The sequence below is a fragment of the Lynx rufus genome, unplaced genomic scaffold (genome assembly GCF_022079265.1).
Source record: "Lynx rufus isolate CCGP_SWC_20201006 ecotype Redwood Valley unplaced genomic scaffold, mLynRuf1.p SCAF_17, whole genome shotgun sequence".
NCBI classification, from domain to species: Eukaryota; Metazoa; Chordata; class Mammalia; order Carnivora; family Felidae; genus Lynx; species Lynx rufus.
In genome coordinates this window covers 32502906-32520929 of record NW_025814831.1, presented here as the reverse complement: position 1 = coordinate 32520929, position 18024 = coordinate 32502906, and the positions used below count along the sequence as shown (strand labels likewise).

The 18024-nt window shown below is 40.6% G+C and overlaps 1 long non-coding RNA gene across 1 annotated transcript; it reads right to left on the bottom strand.

The window, feature by feature from the left end:
• Nucleotides 1–375: 375 nt before the first annotated feature.
• LOC124512071 (uncharacterized) lies at nt 376–17628 on the bottom strand. Its single transcript, XR_006962057.1, has 3 exons — nt 17451–17628; nt 14639–14819; nt 376–1297 (listed from the first exon to the last, which is right to left on the bottom strand). It is a non-coding gene; the product is annotated as an uncharacterized LOC124512071 (long non-coding RNA).
• Between the last annotated feature and the right edge of the window lie 396 nt (nt 17629–18024).

Sequence of the window (18024 nt, the reverse complement as noted above, 5' to 3'; positions counted from 1 at the left end):
TATAACAATTCTAAACTTTATGGCTTAATAACATAGTCTCAAAATATATAGACAATTTCACTATCATAGAGGAGGATTTTAACTAATTTCTTATAGTAAATTAAATAGACCAAAAAATAAGGATATAAAGAATCTGAGCAACACAATTAACAAGTTAAATGGAAAGCAGAGAGAGAGAGAGAGAGAGAGAGAGAGAGAGAGAGAATACTGCACTCAACAGCTGTAGAATATATTCTTTCCAAGCACAAAATATTTATGATCATGCATACAAATGTCAGTAAATTTTCAAAAATTAGTATCACACAGAACACTTACTTAACAACAATAAAATTAAGTCACAAACCAATAACAGATGAGTAAAACTATTCACACGTGTTTAGAAATTTTAACATTTATTTGTGGGTCAAAAAATGTGGTAATAGAAATCAGAAAATTCTCAGAACCAAATAATGAAGAATGTCATATTCAATATTTGCGAGTAGTCAATATTTGCGAGATGCTGCTAAAGTCTTAGTTTGGGAAAAATGGATAATTGTATGTTCCTAAGTAAACACAAAAGGCTCAAAAGTAACGAACTAATAAGCATTCCAACCTTAGACATTATGGGAAAAATACAGAACAAACTTTACAAGGCACAAAAGATATAATCAAGATTTTTATTAAGAGAGAAATTACATAATTACATAAGAAATTTGGGGCCAAACACATGCCCCTGCATGCCTGTTTTAGACCAATCAGCATATCAACAGTATCTTTTAAGGTCCAAACTTATAACTGTGTAAGAGAAGAAAAAGGGAAAACCCGTAAGGAAGGAGGGGCAGCAGCAGAAGCGAACGGAAGAAGCAAAGCAAGACTGTGGTTTCAGCTGGGTCTAGCCTCAGCCCCACATCTCCAGGAGCTCTGATGCACACAGCACACCACAGTCTTTCCCACCTTAGCAGGGGAGTGAGGTTTCTGTATCTCCATAACAGGCATTAGGCAGTCACTGTTTGCAGGCTGTAACAGGGATAAGTAATGCATAACTTCCAGACACCTCCTGGTGATGTTGTTCCAATCTACCAAAGGCAAGCCTCTTGAAAATGTTGCAAGTGCATTAGTAGCGTCGCGTGGAGCAGCTGGAGGAGAATGCGTACACCAAGCCAACGAAAGCAAACTCAGGACGTCTGGACACAGCACCAACATTGTCTGCTGTGCTCCACCCCTTGAACCACTCAGGTCCACTTGCTTTACACGTTAGGTTCACTCCATTCTTTGGCAACTTCTCCAGGATTCTGGTTGATTACAATTTCTATGAAAACTTAAAAGAGAAGTTAGTGGGATAAACTATAGCCTCCACAGCTGCCGTCAGTCCTGAGGTCAGAACTGACAAGGATGATTTCCTTTCTTTACTAGCCAGTCTACATTCCCCTCACCCTGTGCTTGCATTTCTGCTGGTCTAGGTGGCTTCCTGTGTGGTACTGTTATCTGAAGGGTCTGAGACTTTGGTTACCATGCTGTTGTCTGGCCACAGTTAAGCTCTGCTTGCCAATTTACAAGGTCTGGATTACCAAGAGATACCCAGTGGCTCACATGAGTGCTACATATAAATCTTCCCTGCTACCAGTATGTAGCAGCAACCTGGCCTTCCCATGAATATCAAATTCAATTACCCCTTCAAGTATGGTAAGTCTTTTCTCCTCTTGCTGGTCTACTAGCACAATGAGCATAAAATGACCAGTGGCAGCCAACACCTTAAGTTTAGTGGAACTATTAATGTTTCCCTTATTGGAAGTGTTCCCTTTCTAGAAACCAGGACCTCTAGTTCTTCAACAGAAGAGCCCTAAAGTTTCAGAAACTGGAAGCAAAAGTTTCCCAAGTGGGTTGCTGGAACAGAGCGATCCTTCCCAGTCCTTGGTTCCCAGCAGTAACACAGAACCATACAGCCATCACTGATTTAAGGGGAAAATGGCAAACCTTTTCTTTAAAGTGCCAGTCGGGGGGCGCCTGGGTGGCGCAGTCGGTTAAGCGTCCGACTTCAGCCAGGTCACGATCTCGCGGTCCGGGAGTTCGAGCCCCGCGTCAGGCTCTGGGCTGATGGCTCAGAGCCTGGAGCCTGTTTCCGATTCTGTGTCTCCCTCTCTCTCTGCCCCTCCCCCGTTCATGCTCTGTCTCTCTCTGTCCCAAAAATAAATAAAAAACGTTGAAAAAAAAATTTTAAAATAAAGTGCCAGTCGGTACATATTTTAGACTTTGTAGACCATACAGTCTCTGACCTGACTACTTAACTCTGCCGATGTAGCCTAACAGAAGCCACAGACAATATATAAATGATGAGCGTGCTTGTGTCCCAACGACATCATGTTTGTAAAACAGTAGCAAGCCCGATTTGGCCTCTGAACCAGTTCGCCAACCTCTGCTTTAACATATACATATACTGTATCCTGAAGGAATACCTTTGTAAGACATCACCTTCAAACTGTTGCTTCGGCTGTGTTTCTTTGAGGCCATTCCATTGCTCTTTCAGGCTAGCAGCTTAGCAATGATGTGGGATGTAGTGGGATCAGTGAATCACAAAGACATGTACCCACTGCAGAACCGCTTTTTTTCATAAATCCAGCCCTTTGATCTGAAGTGCCAGTATGTGGGAGATCCCATGTCAGTAAATCAGATACTCTGTGAGTCCTTGAATAGAGGCGCTGACCAAGTTGGTAACAGGCAGGAAAGGTAAACGCACACTTAGAAAACATGTCAACCTTAGTCAAAATGAATTGCTGCCCTCTCCAGGGTGGAAAGGGTCTCACGTAATCACTAAGTGACTCCTCAAAGATTCGCACACTAAAAGGGTCCGGCATCCATCTCCGTGGCTGACAGGGAGGGTGGGAGCAGTAGCAAGGTCAGCTTTGATGAGGGACGCCATGCTTCTGTGCCCAGGAGGAGCCTTCATCTGTCCACCATGGCTACTCCATTCATGAATCCATCACGTCGGCACTGTGGTGGCCCAAGACCAGGGCAGACTGGTATCTGCACTGCAATCTGGGTAGCTGGCAGCTGTTCAGTGATCTGTTTGCAATGATCTCCTGCCCCTTTACTATCCTCTTTCCAGGCAAGCATCAGAGCAGCCTCATATGCAGGGAATAATCGGTCAGGACCTAGACACCAAGTGGTCTAGGTTTAGGTGCCAGTCAGTCAGATTACTGTCAGCTGCTTTATTGTTTGTTTTTTTAAGCAGCCTCACTGAGATGTAATTCACATGCCATAAAAGTCACTCATTTTCAACGTATAATTAATTTTATTATATTTCCAGTTGCAAAACCATCATCACAACCTCATTTTAGAACATTTTCATTACCCTAAAAAAACCCTCATGGTCCATTTATACCCATTCTCCAATTATCATTCCCAGCACTAGAGAGCCACCAATTTATTTTCTCTCTCTTTAGATTTGCCTTTTTTGGATATTTAACATAAATGGATTCATACAATATGTGTTCTTTTGTGACTGGCTTTTTTCACTGAGTATGATTTTGTAGCTCATCCACGTTGTAGTATGCATCAGTACGTCATTCCTTTTTATTGCCAAATTATATTCCATCGTATGACTCTACCATATTTTGTTTATCCATTTACCAGTTGAGGGATATTTAGATTCCTTCCACTTTTCAGCTACTGTGAGAAATGCTGCTATGAATATACATGTTCAAGTCTTTGTATCAAGGTTATATGTTTTCATTTCTACTGATGATCTTAAGGAAACTGGATTCAGGCACCTTGAGGAAGGAAAGCCTCCAGTCCTATGTGAAGTTAGGCTTAGGTTTGTCCCCTGCTGCTGAGGTGAAGAGGCAGTATCCCCAAGTCCGAACTATTTCATTTTTAGGCAACTAAGGAGCACTCCCAGGATCACCATCATCAGTCAGGGCAGGGCATCTACAAACAGCCTACATACTTCCTTAATGGTGACACCTTCCTTTTTACAATCAGGAACAAGACATTTCTATATAACATTGCGCTGGAGGTTCTAGCCAGTTAAAGGCAAGAAAAAAGAGTTAAAAATTACAAGAACTGGAAAGGAAGAATCAGAAGTGTTATTCAGAGATGCGGGGAAAAATCAAAATAATTTACAGATAAATAACTGGAATGAGAGGTGACTGTATTTGGAATCAAAACCAAGACATACAACTCAAGTTCTTTTATATATGCCATCAAAACCCAGCTTTTAAAAGATAAAGCCTAATCTAGAGAGAAGATTACATCTACAATAGTATATAAAAATGAGGTAGCTAGGAATAAATCTAACCAAAAAGGTGTGTGCCCTTCCTGAGGAAAACTGTACTACCTTCTTGAAGGACGTTGAAAAAGGCTTCACCCGGCAGGAAGATGTGCTATGTTTATGTGTGTGTGTATATATATATATATATATATATATATATATATATATATATATACATATGTGTGTGTGTATGTATATATATATATATATACACACCCAATATTGCAAAGAAGTCAGTTTTCAAATTGACTTATAGATTCAATTCAATCTAGTTTTGGTTTTTGTTTATTTTGTTTTCTTGGTTGGTGGCTCAATAAACTGTTTCTAAAATTTCTATGAAAAAACAAAGGGCCAAGAATAGTTAGGACATTCATGAGGAAAAAGAATAAAGTAGGAATCTTGTATTAAATATCAAGGCTTATAACTAAGCTATATTCATGAGCCCAAATGGTACCTGTACAGAAACAGACAAAAACAGACTGACAAATGGGAACAGAGAACTTAGACCACACATATATGCAAACTTGATTTATGTCAGAAGTGATAAAAATGGATCAGTGGGTTAAGAGCCTTTTGATAAATGGTGCTGAAAAAATTGTTCATCCAAATAGTTAGATATGGAGCCTGGCTGGCGCAGTCTGTATAGCATGCAATTTTTTTAATGTTTATTTATTTTTGAGAGAGAGACAGAGACAGAGAGCAAGCAGGGGAGGGGCAGAGAGAGAGGGAGACACAGAATCCGAAGCAGGCTCCAGGTTCTGAGCTATCAGCACATAGCCTGACACGGGGCTTGAACCCACGAACCATGAGATCATGACCTGAGCTGAAGTCGGATGCTTAACTGGCTGAGCCACCCAGGCGCCCCTGTATAGCATTCAACTCTTAATCTTGAGGCTGTGAGTTCGACCTCGACATTGGGTATAGAGATTACTTAAAAATAAAATATATTTTTAAAAAAACCAAATAGATATGAAATTGGAAATCAATTTGTCATCATCAGCCACAGCTAAAACTGTGGATATTGTATGATGCAGAAATTCCACTCCTAGGTACACCTGCTGAAAAGATTTGCACATTTTCACCAGAGTTTATGTAGAAGAATGTTCACAGCATTTTATACATAAGGAAAAGATAAGGGGGAAAATCCAAATGTCCACTAAGAAGAGAATAAACAAGTCACTTGTAATATATTCACACTATAGACATACACTAGAGAAAATTAATGCATGCAGCTCTATGAATCAAAACTTCTAAACATTAACCGGAAAAAGTACCCAAATAGTTTATACAACATGATTTCATCTATATTGATTTAATAAAGACATAAAACAATATATAATTTAGGAAAACTTACATCTGTGCTTAAAATATAAAAATAAGGGGAGTGATAAATCATCAAATATCTCAAATGCCGTGATGAGTGGAGGTAGGGGACTGGTTTATGCAGGGTAAGTCAAGAAATCAGGTAAAGCACTTCAAATACAGTGGTGATATTCTGTTTCTTGGTTGGGTGGTAGGTCTAGAACTTTTTTAAATTGTTGCTTCTATACTTTAAACATATTAACATTCCTTCACATGCATTAAATTCAATATTTAATAAAATTGTTGCATACACATTATAGGGTCAGGATGGACCCCAATTCAAATCTGATTGAAGCGTGGACACAGACACCAAGAAGGTATGAAAAGATTTATTAATCATATAATAAGGCTTTCTGGGGAGAACAGGGTGGTTCCCAAGCAGGCCCAAAAATGGCTTGAGAGAGCAGGAAAAGATCGGCATAAGGCTTTTATGGTGACTAGGAAAGGGGACTAGAACAAGGGTTCCCATGCCTGCTGTGATGTTCCACAGGCACAAAGGAAAGATCACTTTGGCTTTCTTATCAGTTTGTCCATGTGTGGGACAGGTGGTGAAGAAGGAGAGGGGAGGTTTAAAAGATGTCAGTTAAACATTAAAAAATGGAGTTACACTCTTTATAACAAAAATATTTTAAACAAAAATGTAACCAAAGGAAACAAAAGGGATATTTGCAACTGTAATAAAGGAAACAAAAGGGATATTTGCCATTTTGGAAGTAATAGATCTGTGTTGGAAGGAATATCACCTCTCCCTTCTAGATACCACTTCTCCCATTCTTCTCCCAGGAATATCCCACTAGAGGAATAACTATGGTCAAACAAACTTTGTAGAAAATTTAAATTCTTTACTATTCCACAGAAGAAACTCAGTAGCAAGAGGAATTATTATAATAACATAAACTTAGATATCAAGTCTTGTGGAGTGAAAAGAATGAGAATTGCTCATGATGTTTAAAAGTTCTTGAGATTATGCAGTATTATAAGTATCAGCTGGGCCTCTCTGGTACCGGAGCTGAGCCCAAAAGGAATCATTTGCTTTACCACCATGGTAGTGAAGAAATTCTGCAACTCTTAACCCACTAATTGCAAACGAGTACCAAGCTTGAAGCCTTCTCCCCAAGTAAAGTATTTCCTTCCTACTGAAAAGATACAGACAATGAATTATAAGTATGTCAATTTTTGAGACACCTACTGGGTACAGCTGCAGACATAAAGATGAAAAAGATGTAATCTATGCTCTTTAAGGGCTCACAGTTTCTTGTATTACTTTTGTACCCTAAGGTGTGAAAATGTAGACTTACAGAAAACCTACGGCCAGATTGATGGCTCAAATGATAAAATAATTCATCAGATTGCTTTCAACGTACTTCAATACTAAGGAATACACGAGAACCATTACAAACTGTATCTACTGCATGATGAATGCTCACAGAAGGAAATATACATGCTTAAGAAAATTCTTAATAAACAGGTTGGGAGTGAATGATAAGACCCTGAGAACACAGGTCAGTGGAGCTAAAGGTGAAGGAACAGATAGCTAAATTTCTCTGCATTTATAACGATGAAAAATGTGGGATGGGCAGAGAACAAGAGGAGAGTAAATTTAAACAGGAAATGTTTGAGAAGCTTTCAGGAACAGAACTGTATACCCTGAAATTGTAAGCTGTGGGCACAAATGAAATGCAAATCCCTCCATTTCCCCCATCTTTAGTACAGCATTCTACACACCCACACACACCCATAAAACTTTTGAGTAGGGCTCTGTTGGGCAGAAAGAAAGAAGGGCCAAACGTCTGGTTTCATCTACAGTATCAGGTGAGCACAATTATAATATTGTAAAAACACTTATGGGCCAAGTGGTATCCTAAGCTCTCTACATACACTAATATATTTAAGAGTTCTATAGTAACTTATTTAATAATGCTCAAGGCAAACCTATAAGGTAAGCAGTAATATTTTTACCATTTCCTAAGTGAGACATCAAAAGCACAGAGAAGTTAAGTGATTTGCCCAAGGTTGTAGCAGCAGCTAAGAGACAAAACTGGCTCTGGGTGGCAGCAATATGGAGAGCAGGTATCCAAATCCTAACCAGAGTTGGAGCATAACAAGCCAGCTCCCCCGCAACAGGAATGTTGGGAGAGCTGGCCAACTGAGGACCACAGATGTGCTGAGGAGAAGGTGAGAGGAGACAGACTCAAGATGACCACCGGACAGAAGTGCAGAGCAAAGGCCCCATGAGCCCAGCAGTCTACACTGATGTCCCCCAGAACAGAGGGCCAGTTCTGACAATGTGTACCATGGCCCTGTCCTTTTGGGAACACCTGAGGGGCATGACTGAGGAAAGCCTAGGGTCCTACCATTTACCACATGGGGCTGTTGAAGACCAAGAAGCAAACCGAACAAACTTCTCAGATGATCTCTACCCAGGACCCTTAACCACGGTGTCCTCCAGTACATTGTATGCTCCCGGTGCATAAATGTATAAATATATGTGCGTACATTTAATATCATTTCTTTCCACGTAAGACATATGCCTTAACTCCTTTCTTGGGTGTTAGTTTCCTTTTAGATTCCTTTCATGTCCACACTTCTGTCTCCAAGCAAGTGACTTGGGTATTTTGCTGAAAATCTTTCAGCAAAGATCACCATTTTTCTAAGACAGCTTTCATTCCTGTTTGTTAATTTCTATCCTGGTGGCCACCACCCAGGTTCATATCCTTATCCCCTTATTCCTGGACCATCTGCTCACTGGTCTCTCAACTTCACCTTCTCCAAGTTATTACTGCCCCTTTTGCCCTACACGTTTAGTGAATTTTCTGATTCTGAAATCTTCAAGGGTTTCCACTGCCAATGTGAAAAAGGTTTATGACCTTAACCAACTTAGTCTTCTCTCTCTAATTACCACTCCAGTCTCTACCTCCCTTAACTGCAAAATACTTCTCAGAAGTTTTCCACATTAGCTGTTTTCACTTCCTTACTTCCCATTCTCTCTTCAATCCACTCTAACTCACCCTTATCTTTATTCCTCCTCGGAAATGACTTTCATAAACCCTGACAACTTTCACATGGCCAAACTCAATAATCAGTTCTCTATTCTCTTCTCACATAAAGTCCCAAGCATCTGGCACAGGTGGATACTGTCTTCTTGAAAAATTTTCTTCCCTTGCGTTCTATGTATGATGCCATTTCGGGATAAAACCTGTATGAGTTTTGGTTTTACTCTGATTTTTTTACCAAGCCTCCTTTGAAGCATATACTCATTTGTCTTCTATCCTCTTCATACTTCCACCTTCTTAAGAATATTGATCTTGCCTTATATTGCAACATAATCAGCTGCTTACTAATACAAACATGCAAATACCAAGACCTCAGAAAGTTTCCTCTAACACAACAGACTGTGGTGGCTCTGTGGCTTAGTTAGACCTGTTGTCTTTCCTGAGTATCTGCTCAGTTGTCCTGAAAGTAACACTACCCCTTTTCAAGGTTAAATTCCCAGAACTGATCACTTCCTCCTCTGTGCTGCCTATGTCATGCCCTTATGACTCTCAAAGCCCCCAAACCCTCCATTTCACTCACTGGCCTAAAGATCTGCCTTTATCCACAGATTAGAATTTGAGAGTTCCTTGAAGGCATACAATGTGTCTGGGTGTGTGTGTGTGTGTTTCTGATAATTTGCTCAGTGCCCACAACTCAATAGCCATCCAAATAATTGATGGAAAACACTTGGATGAAATGAACCAGGCCAGGAGGAGCAATAAGAGAAGTTGATGGTTGCTACAGAAGCCTGAGAAACAGGAGAGCTGGCTGGTCACCCTGCCCTGGCTTGCCTACAGTGAACATAAGCTTGTTCATGAGCTTTGAGTATCTGGCTGTTACAAGCACCTCTGGGGTGGGGAAATGTGCTCCTCAGAGGCTTCACACACTGTTCTCATCCACATCCTCTCCTCATTTGGCTGAAGAAAAAGCGCTGAGGCAAAAAGGCTTGAGTTGAGTCTCAGATTCACCATCAACTAGGAGGACATTTCAGAGCCACAAAAGCCCATCTGTCAGATGTAAATGACTGTCTGGATTCAAAAGGCCATTGTAAAGCTCAAATGAAGACTCAGCTGACTGTGCACTCTTACTCACAGTTTATTTCCAGATCCTAGCAGAGTGCCTAGGATATAAATGGTGCTCAGTAATGTTTGTTAAACCAACAAAATGAGATCAACCTGTTCTGTCTTCTATTTCCCCCATACTGGTGACCAGCACAACTCAGAAATCTTGGAACCTCACTCACTGAAGTTTCACACTCTTTGTCAATGCCACTTCTAACCTGTCATCCTATCTGGTTAGTTTCATGTTCTACTCCAGCTCTATATGCCTCAGTTAGCATCCTCACCCTTCCTCATGTGTTTTTCATTCTACTGATAATAGAGTTTTTGGCTGATGCTAGTTTTTTACTGCTATGAAGTATGCGGCGATGAACAATCTCATTCACGTATCTTGATGCACAGGCACATGTTTCTGTTTCCAAATTGATTGTGCCAATTTATACCCCATCAGCAGTGTGTGAGATTTTTAGTTATTCCACATCCTTGCCAATTCCTACCATTTTCCTCTTTTAAAAAAATAAAAGCGATTCTGCTACACGTGTAGTGGTACCTCATTGTGGTTTTAATTTGCATTTCTGTCTCTGATTAATGAGGCTGAGCCCTTTTCACATTTGTATTGGCAATTTGGATATCCTCCTTCGTGAAAGCTTTGTCCTTCTACTTTTGATTCATAATTCGTAAGTCCATTTTATATTATGGACACAAGCCCTTTATTGACTTTATGTGTAGCAAATATCTTCTCCCAGTTTAAAGCTTGTCTTTTCTCTTTCTTAAAGTTATCTTTTGATGAACCTAAGTTCTTCATTTTGGTATTACCCAATTTATCAATATTTTCCTTTATAATAAACTGTTTTATATCCTATTTAATAATTATTTTTCTAGGGGCACCTAGGTGTTTCAGCCAGTTAAGCATCGGACTCTTGATTTCAGGTCAGGTCTCGATCTCACGGTTTGTGGGTTCAAGCCCCATGTAGGGCTCTGTGCTGACAGTGCAAAGCTTGCTTGGGATTCTCTCTCTCTCTGCCTCTCCCCACCTCGCATATGCGCTGACTCTCTCTCAAAAATAAATACACTTAAAACATTATTTTTCTGCTCTTAACTAATATATTACCTAATATTACCTAAAATTTTAATAATCCCTTACATGGAGATGTATAGCTAATGAAATACTGATTTTATGTGGTAATAGGATAGGAATCATTTTTTTTTTTTTTGGCACGTGCACATTTCTTTGTCCTAGCACTATATACCTAGAAGTTCTTCCTTTACCTTGTGCTCTATGTTTTTAATTGTTTTCATAAATCAGGTATTGATATGTATGGGTCTTCTCCCTGTAATCTGCATTATTTTTTGACCTTGGCTATTTGTCTATCCTTGCACATATACCTTAATTACCGTCTTAGGCAAATCTCAGCCCTTTGAATCTCCATCATAAACTTAAGAATCATCTTCTCAAATTTCACAAAATAGTTGCTGGGAATGTCACCAGTGTACACTGAATTTATAGATCATGCTGGATTGAGATATCTGTATGATTTCGAATCCTATAATCCATGAAATGATAGGTACATCATACATTTATTTTAGGTCACTTTTTAGCCTCAATAATATTTTCTATTTTAGTTCTTGAATGCCTTTTATTTGATGCAAAATATTGGGTATTTTTATGCTAATATATATGGTATTGTTTCTAAAACTAACTTTCATTTTTTTACCCTGGTATATAGAAATACAATTGATTTTTGTCTTTTGATCTTGAAATGCAAACTTGTTAAACTCATTAATTCTAAAAACTCATTTGTGGAGCTTTTTGGATTTTTCACACAATCACATTCAAATAATGACATTTAAAATTTTCTTTCCGATCTTTTAACATTTATTTTCATTTTCTTGCTTTACTGGATTGGCTAGGACTTCCAGTACATTGTTGAATATAAGTGGTAGGGATAGTGTGGGAATCCTTGATCTAATCTCAAAGGGAATGACTGCAACATTTCACCATTAAGCCTGACATTTGTTGTAGGTTTTCTTATAATCTGGCATCAGAAGAAAAATTCTCCCCTACATTTTTAGTACTATTGGTAGCTAGACAACCTAAAGATATTCCTTCACTGTTTTTATAGTTATTTTCCTTATCATTGGTTTTCAGCAAATTGTTTGTGATATGCACTTATGACTATTACTGCTATTACTATTCTGTACGTAGTTTGTAACAATTCTTGAATTTGCAGCTTGATATCTTTCATGAGATTTGGCAAATTCTTAACCATTAGTTTTTTCAAACGTAGCTTCTGCCCCATTCATTTTGGACTTGCTTTCCAGAACTTCGGTTATGAATAGGGAAAGGGTTAACATTAGGCGAGGAGAGATAAGGGAGCCTTAGGGAGGCAGACTGCAGGTGCAAGTAAGAGGCTGAAGAAGCGGCATATTCCAGACCTGCCTGGGCTAGGCGCCATGAGTGGAGCCTCACAAACTCTCTGATAAGGTCAGGGACAAAAATCCTTGACGGCTACCCAGTCAGGACCTCTCTCACTCTCGAGAGCTTTATACTTTCCCTCGATAAACTCTATCTCTTTGTTCACTCTCTGTTGTCGGAGAGATTCATTCTTCCACTCCTTCCACTCGCCTTTAACAGTTATATGTAGATTAGACATTCTCATGGCATCCTCTTTGTATTTTACCTTCTCATCACTATTTTTCATCATTTTGGGTCTCCATGTTTTATTCAGGATATTTTTTTCAGAACTTTCTTTCAGTTCGGTAATTCTCTGTTCAGTTGTGCTTTCTCATTATTTTACCCACTAAGTTTTAAGTATTTGTTATTATTTTTTCATATTACAGTATCTTTTGGCTCTTTTTCAAATCTACTATGTCTTTGATAGTTCCAGTTCTCTGCCAAAATTAAAAATCTTGACTTTTATCATCTTAAATCTATTAACACAGTTTTCTAAGTCTCTGGCTGGTAACTCCAACAGCTAGAGTCCTTATGAACCTAATATTTGTTGTTTCTGCTGGTTCTTGTTTATGTTATATGTTACCTTGTCTCTTTGTGTGCCTAGTTATTTTTCAAATTTTATCTAACATTACATTTCCAAAATTAGAATTAATCTGTGACCTAACAGTGTTAACATTCTCCAGAAAGAATTTCACTTTTTCTTTTCCTGCCAGTGGCTAGAGGCAACAGTAATCCAAAATACCTTGATCCAAATTCAGGGACTGAGATAATGTGTGTGTGTGTGTGTGTGTGTGTGTGTGTGTGTGTGTGTGTGTTTAAGTTTATTTATTTTTGAAAGAGAAAGCGTGAGCGAGGGGCAGAGAAAGAGGGAGACAGAGAATCCCAAGCAGGCTCTGTGCTGTCAGTGTAGAGTCAGATGCTTAGCTGACTGAGCCACCCAGGCACCCTGAGATAATGTTTTTTAAATTTTTTATTTATTTTTATTTTTTGAACGTATATTTGTAATTTATGAGAGAGAGAGAGTCAGAGTATGAGCGGGAGAGGGGCAGAGAGAGACAGAAAGAGAGAGACACACACACAGAATCTGAAGCAGGCTCCGGGCTCTGAACTGTCCATACAGAGCCCAACCCAGGGCTCGAACCCACCAACTGTGAGATCATGACCTGAGCCAAAGTCGGACGCTTAACCGACTGAGCCACCCAGGCGCCCTGTGGGGCTTTTATAAGGGCACTGATCCTATTCATGAGGGCTCCACCCTCATGACCTAACCACCTCCCAAAGGCCCCACCTCCAAAGACCATGATCACTTGAGGATTAGGTTTCAATGTGAATTTGGGGGGAGATACGAACATTCAGCCTATGGCAGAAATACTCCCAGGGGAAAAACAACACCAAATTCCATACTCAGCTCTCTGGATCCCTTTCTTCTCTCCATTCACAGTCTGCGGTAATCCTTTATCTTATTATATCTTTTATGCCTCAAGTAGATGTTCTATTGTAAAATCGACCTAGATTTTCTGGTTTTCTCAGAGTTTGATCTGAATTACCTGGTCTATCACTATTGACTGTGGAAGCCCTGTAGTTATTTCTTTAGTTGTCGGTTTTCCCCCACTCCACTGTAAATTCCTTGGTCATTTCTGCAGCACCAGATCCTGTCAGCTAGCAGATGCTTTATAAACGTTTATATCAGTCTAGGTTACTGCTTTCAAGTATGAAACAGATTCTTAGTGATCTAAGCTGCTCGCACAATCTGGGAAGGTCAGAGAGCCAACCACAGTCACTCTGAGGCCAGAACAAACCTGGCTCCACAGATGGTCCAGGGCAGATATGGGCGTTGCTGCTGACAGGCCCAGGCACTGCAGACTGTATCACAGATCTCACTCACCAACACTGGATTCTGGGCACTGGTATTACAGTGTTGCTGCTGCTAAACAGGAAGACCCGCAGGGAAATGGATGGAAATAGAGAGTGGGGAAAGCTGAGGAAGGGAGGGCAAGACAAGGGCATGACGTTTTGGAGAAGCCTGGCTTTGTCAAGGAATTGACAAGGAATTCGATCTCTTTTCAAACACTGAGCTAGAAATCCTGTAGAACTGGAAAGTAGAGGTTTACTGATCCCAAAGTGAATTATACCATTTCCAAAGACTGAGCAGATGATACAAATGAATAAAAGGGCCCAGAAAGATAGATTCCACTGTGACCACCCCAGCCCTCCTCTTCCTTGCCCTGTAATGCCCTGTTTGAGAGACCATGATCTGTTTCACATATTCTTCTTTTCCAAAGTCCCCATACCCCTTACCATGGTCTGAGCAATTTAAATTCCACTGCTTTTCAAAAGGATTTCTTCAAAAAATAAAAATAAAAATAAATAATAATAAAAGGATTTCTTCAGAAACTGCTATGTGAGCCAAGGGTCCCAACAACCTCTATGCCAGTGCCTTTCAAGTAGATTAGACTTGTTAATAAAAATTATTATATTTCTCACCTGCTTCGTACAGCTTTCATAATAAGAGTGTTTCTTCAGAAGCACAGGACTCTGCAGGGACTATCCTCTGGTTTTCAGCCATCCTGCCCACAGGGCATTCATTCCAAAAAGGAAGGAGTAACTCTCAAGAGGCCTAGGACGGTCTGACTTCGCCATAAAGAACTCCTTTTTGTTGTTGTTGCTGAGAGACAAAGAGAGAGAGAGAATATGAATCTCATGGAGTCGTAGGCTCCATGCTTAGGGAGGCCCGACATGGGGCTTGACCCTGAGATCATGGCCTGAGCCAAAATCAAGAGTAAGACACTCAACCGACTGAGCCACCCAGGCACCCCAAGGACTTTTTTTTTTTAATACACTTCGCTATTTGCCAAAAGATCTGTCAGCAATAAGAAATGAGGGAAATATCCGTTATCCCAAAGCCAGGAGACCACTTCATTTCATTGCTTAACTGAGTTTTAGGAGGTTCCTAGGCAGTCTGGCATCTTCTTTTCCCGTTTCAAGTCCTTCTATAATTGTCTGCTATATTATGTCCGGGGATTTTAGTTGTTCAGAGGGAGTACCAGGGGGCACTCATGCTCCGTCTTGGTCAGAACTAGAAGTCCTCTCCCCATATATTTTTAAAGTGATATCATCCTAACACATAGATATAAATAAACAAAGACCAAAGCTTTCTTTTAGATAAACTACCTCCTTTTTTCGTTTCTTCAAAATTACAAATAACACTGTAAAGAACATCTGATAAATATTAACTTTGCAGAGGCGGAAATGTGAGGTCAAAAGGCATACCCATTTTAAATTTTGATAAATGTATCAAAATCATCTCAAATTTATTAATACCAACAGTGAATGCGCATATTTGTAGACATCTTCACTAATCATTTCACTAATTATACATTATCAAATGTTTTAATCTTTGACAATCCAACACATAGAAAATACTATTTAAATTCTCACTGACTCATATTTCATTAAGTTTGAAAAGAATTTAAGTGTCCAGTGGTACCTTGTGGATAAGTTTTATCTCATTATTTAACAATTTAAAAAGGTTTTTTTAAATGTTTATTTATTTTTGAGAGAGAGAGAGAGCGCGAGCAGGGGAGGGGCAGAGACAGAGAGAGAGGGGGAGACACAGAATCGGAAGTAGGCTCCAGGCTCTGAGCTGCCAGCACAGAGCCCAACATGGGACTCGAACCCATTAACTGCTAGTTCATGACCTGAGCCGAAGTCAGACGCTCAACTGACTGAGCCACCCAGGTACTCCTTAACTATTTTAGTGAGATGATGTATGTGATGATGTATATGTAAAAGCTTATCATTTGCTTTTCAAACATATTTAAGATGTCTTATTTTTTTAATGGAAGATTATGATGATAATGTTGATCCTTATTTGTGAGATATTTCTACCTTTTTTCCTGTCACACTTAGATAGGACTTCCCCAAAACAATAAAAATATTCTTGTGGTAAGAAGGATGATCCCCCACCACTCCCAAAGATATCCACATTCTAATCACTGGAAATTGTGCATATATTTTCCTACACAGCAAAAAGGAATTAAGGTTGCAGATAGAACTAATGCAGCTAACAGGTTGGCTACAGATGAGAAAATACGAGATTTAGAAAGTAGCAGGTCACTGATGATCTCAGCAAGGGAAACTGAGGAACAGAGAAGAAGCTGAAGCACCAAAATCCGTATGTTTTCAAGAGCATTATCTGAGAAGGAAAGGAGAAAATTATTAGTGTGTCCCTGGTACTTTAAAACCCTCTTCTGAATGTTGTTCCATAAAGATTAGCAACATTTATCAAAGGATATAATCTACCTTGAAGATGTTATAGTAATTATGGGCTTTATGTAATAACATGCCGCTCTTTACATAATATTGCTACAAGGAAAAGTGGATGCATGACTTGAGTTCATTCCAGTAATTTTGCTACGTTTATGAGCACTCAATCTAATATTTTCTGTCTGCCTGACTCCAGCTATGCCAACAGGTTAATTAGTATATTTGACACACGACCAAAGATTTTATAATTTTATAATCCTTCCCAAACGCACACCATGTTGTGTTTACAATTAAATGGCCTTTGTCCACGGCCTAATTAGTGTAATTGGACTTAACTCCGATTGGAAGGCCTACCTCGCCGCCCACAGCTTTATCCAAATTATTGTGTTTATGGACAAGGCGGCCACGGAAAACCACCTGCACAAGGTCACGCAGCAAATCAAAGGAGTGGTGTGGATTCCAACTGAGGTCTAACTGGTTCCAAGGCCTAATCGTTCCATCGTTATACCAATGTCGACTTGCACTCCCTGGAGCAATGGAACAAAGTCCTCATTCTCAGGGCACTCGGTGTAGAAGGGAACACAGAACACAAAAGAGTATCATGTGAGCAGTACTGACACAAAGAACAACACAGCCATCGCTTTGGGAATCCCTACCATTTGGCAGACGTTGGGCTGAACGCTTCATACATCCTTTGGTCAGCTACGTGAAATACGAATCAAGTCCATTTCACAAACCAGGAGACTGACGCGGGGAGAGGCCGAAAATCGCACAATTATTAAGCAACCGCATCGAGTCCCCCGTGACCGCAGTCCGCAGGCTCGGCAAGAACCACACCGGGGTTAAAATCTGGCTCTGACGTACGTTAATTTTGTTACCTCCGGCAAGGGTCGCCCTCGACGCGGACTGCCTTAAAACTCTCACTCCCCGGACCATCCCTCGAGCGCCAGGGTCCGGCTCTTCCGCCCGCTGCGACACCCGTTCCCTGCATCCGCCCGCCCACCTCTTCCTCACGTCTCTCTGCTCTCACCTCGCCACCTCCATCACCAACAAGGGGCCTCGCACCAGCGCGTGTGCAAACACGACCGAGCCGTCCGACGCGGGCCCAGCGCTCCTCCCGGATCTCAGCAGCTCGGGCTCCCCCGCGACGAGGACGCCGTACACCGCCAGGCTGGCCCGCAGCCGCCGAGCTCGCCGTCTTCTCCGGACCGACCCCCGCCAGGCAAAAGCAATCGATCCCTCGCCACAAACTGGCGCCTCCGCCCGGAAATGAAGCGGCAACGCTTTGGTTCCGGCGCCTTGGCCCGCAATTGGGATTTAAAGACCGGAATTGGGTTCGCTGTCGCGTTCAAACTGATCTGGAAAGGATACTTAACGTACCCCAGTCTAATTCTTAGAACACTCCCTTGCACATAGCCTCCGTGGATACTTGTGGGATGGAGAGCTTGCCGGCTTCATTTAAAAAGTAAAAAATTTTAAGTGCTATGAAAGGTTAGGTCGAATGGTAATCCGTGTAGTATCTTGCTATCATTGAGCTTTCGGTGGTAGTGCCTTTACTGCCCGATGGCCTGTAATCCAGTCACCTATGAGTGTCTGTTTTCTCC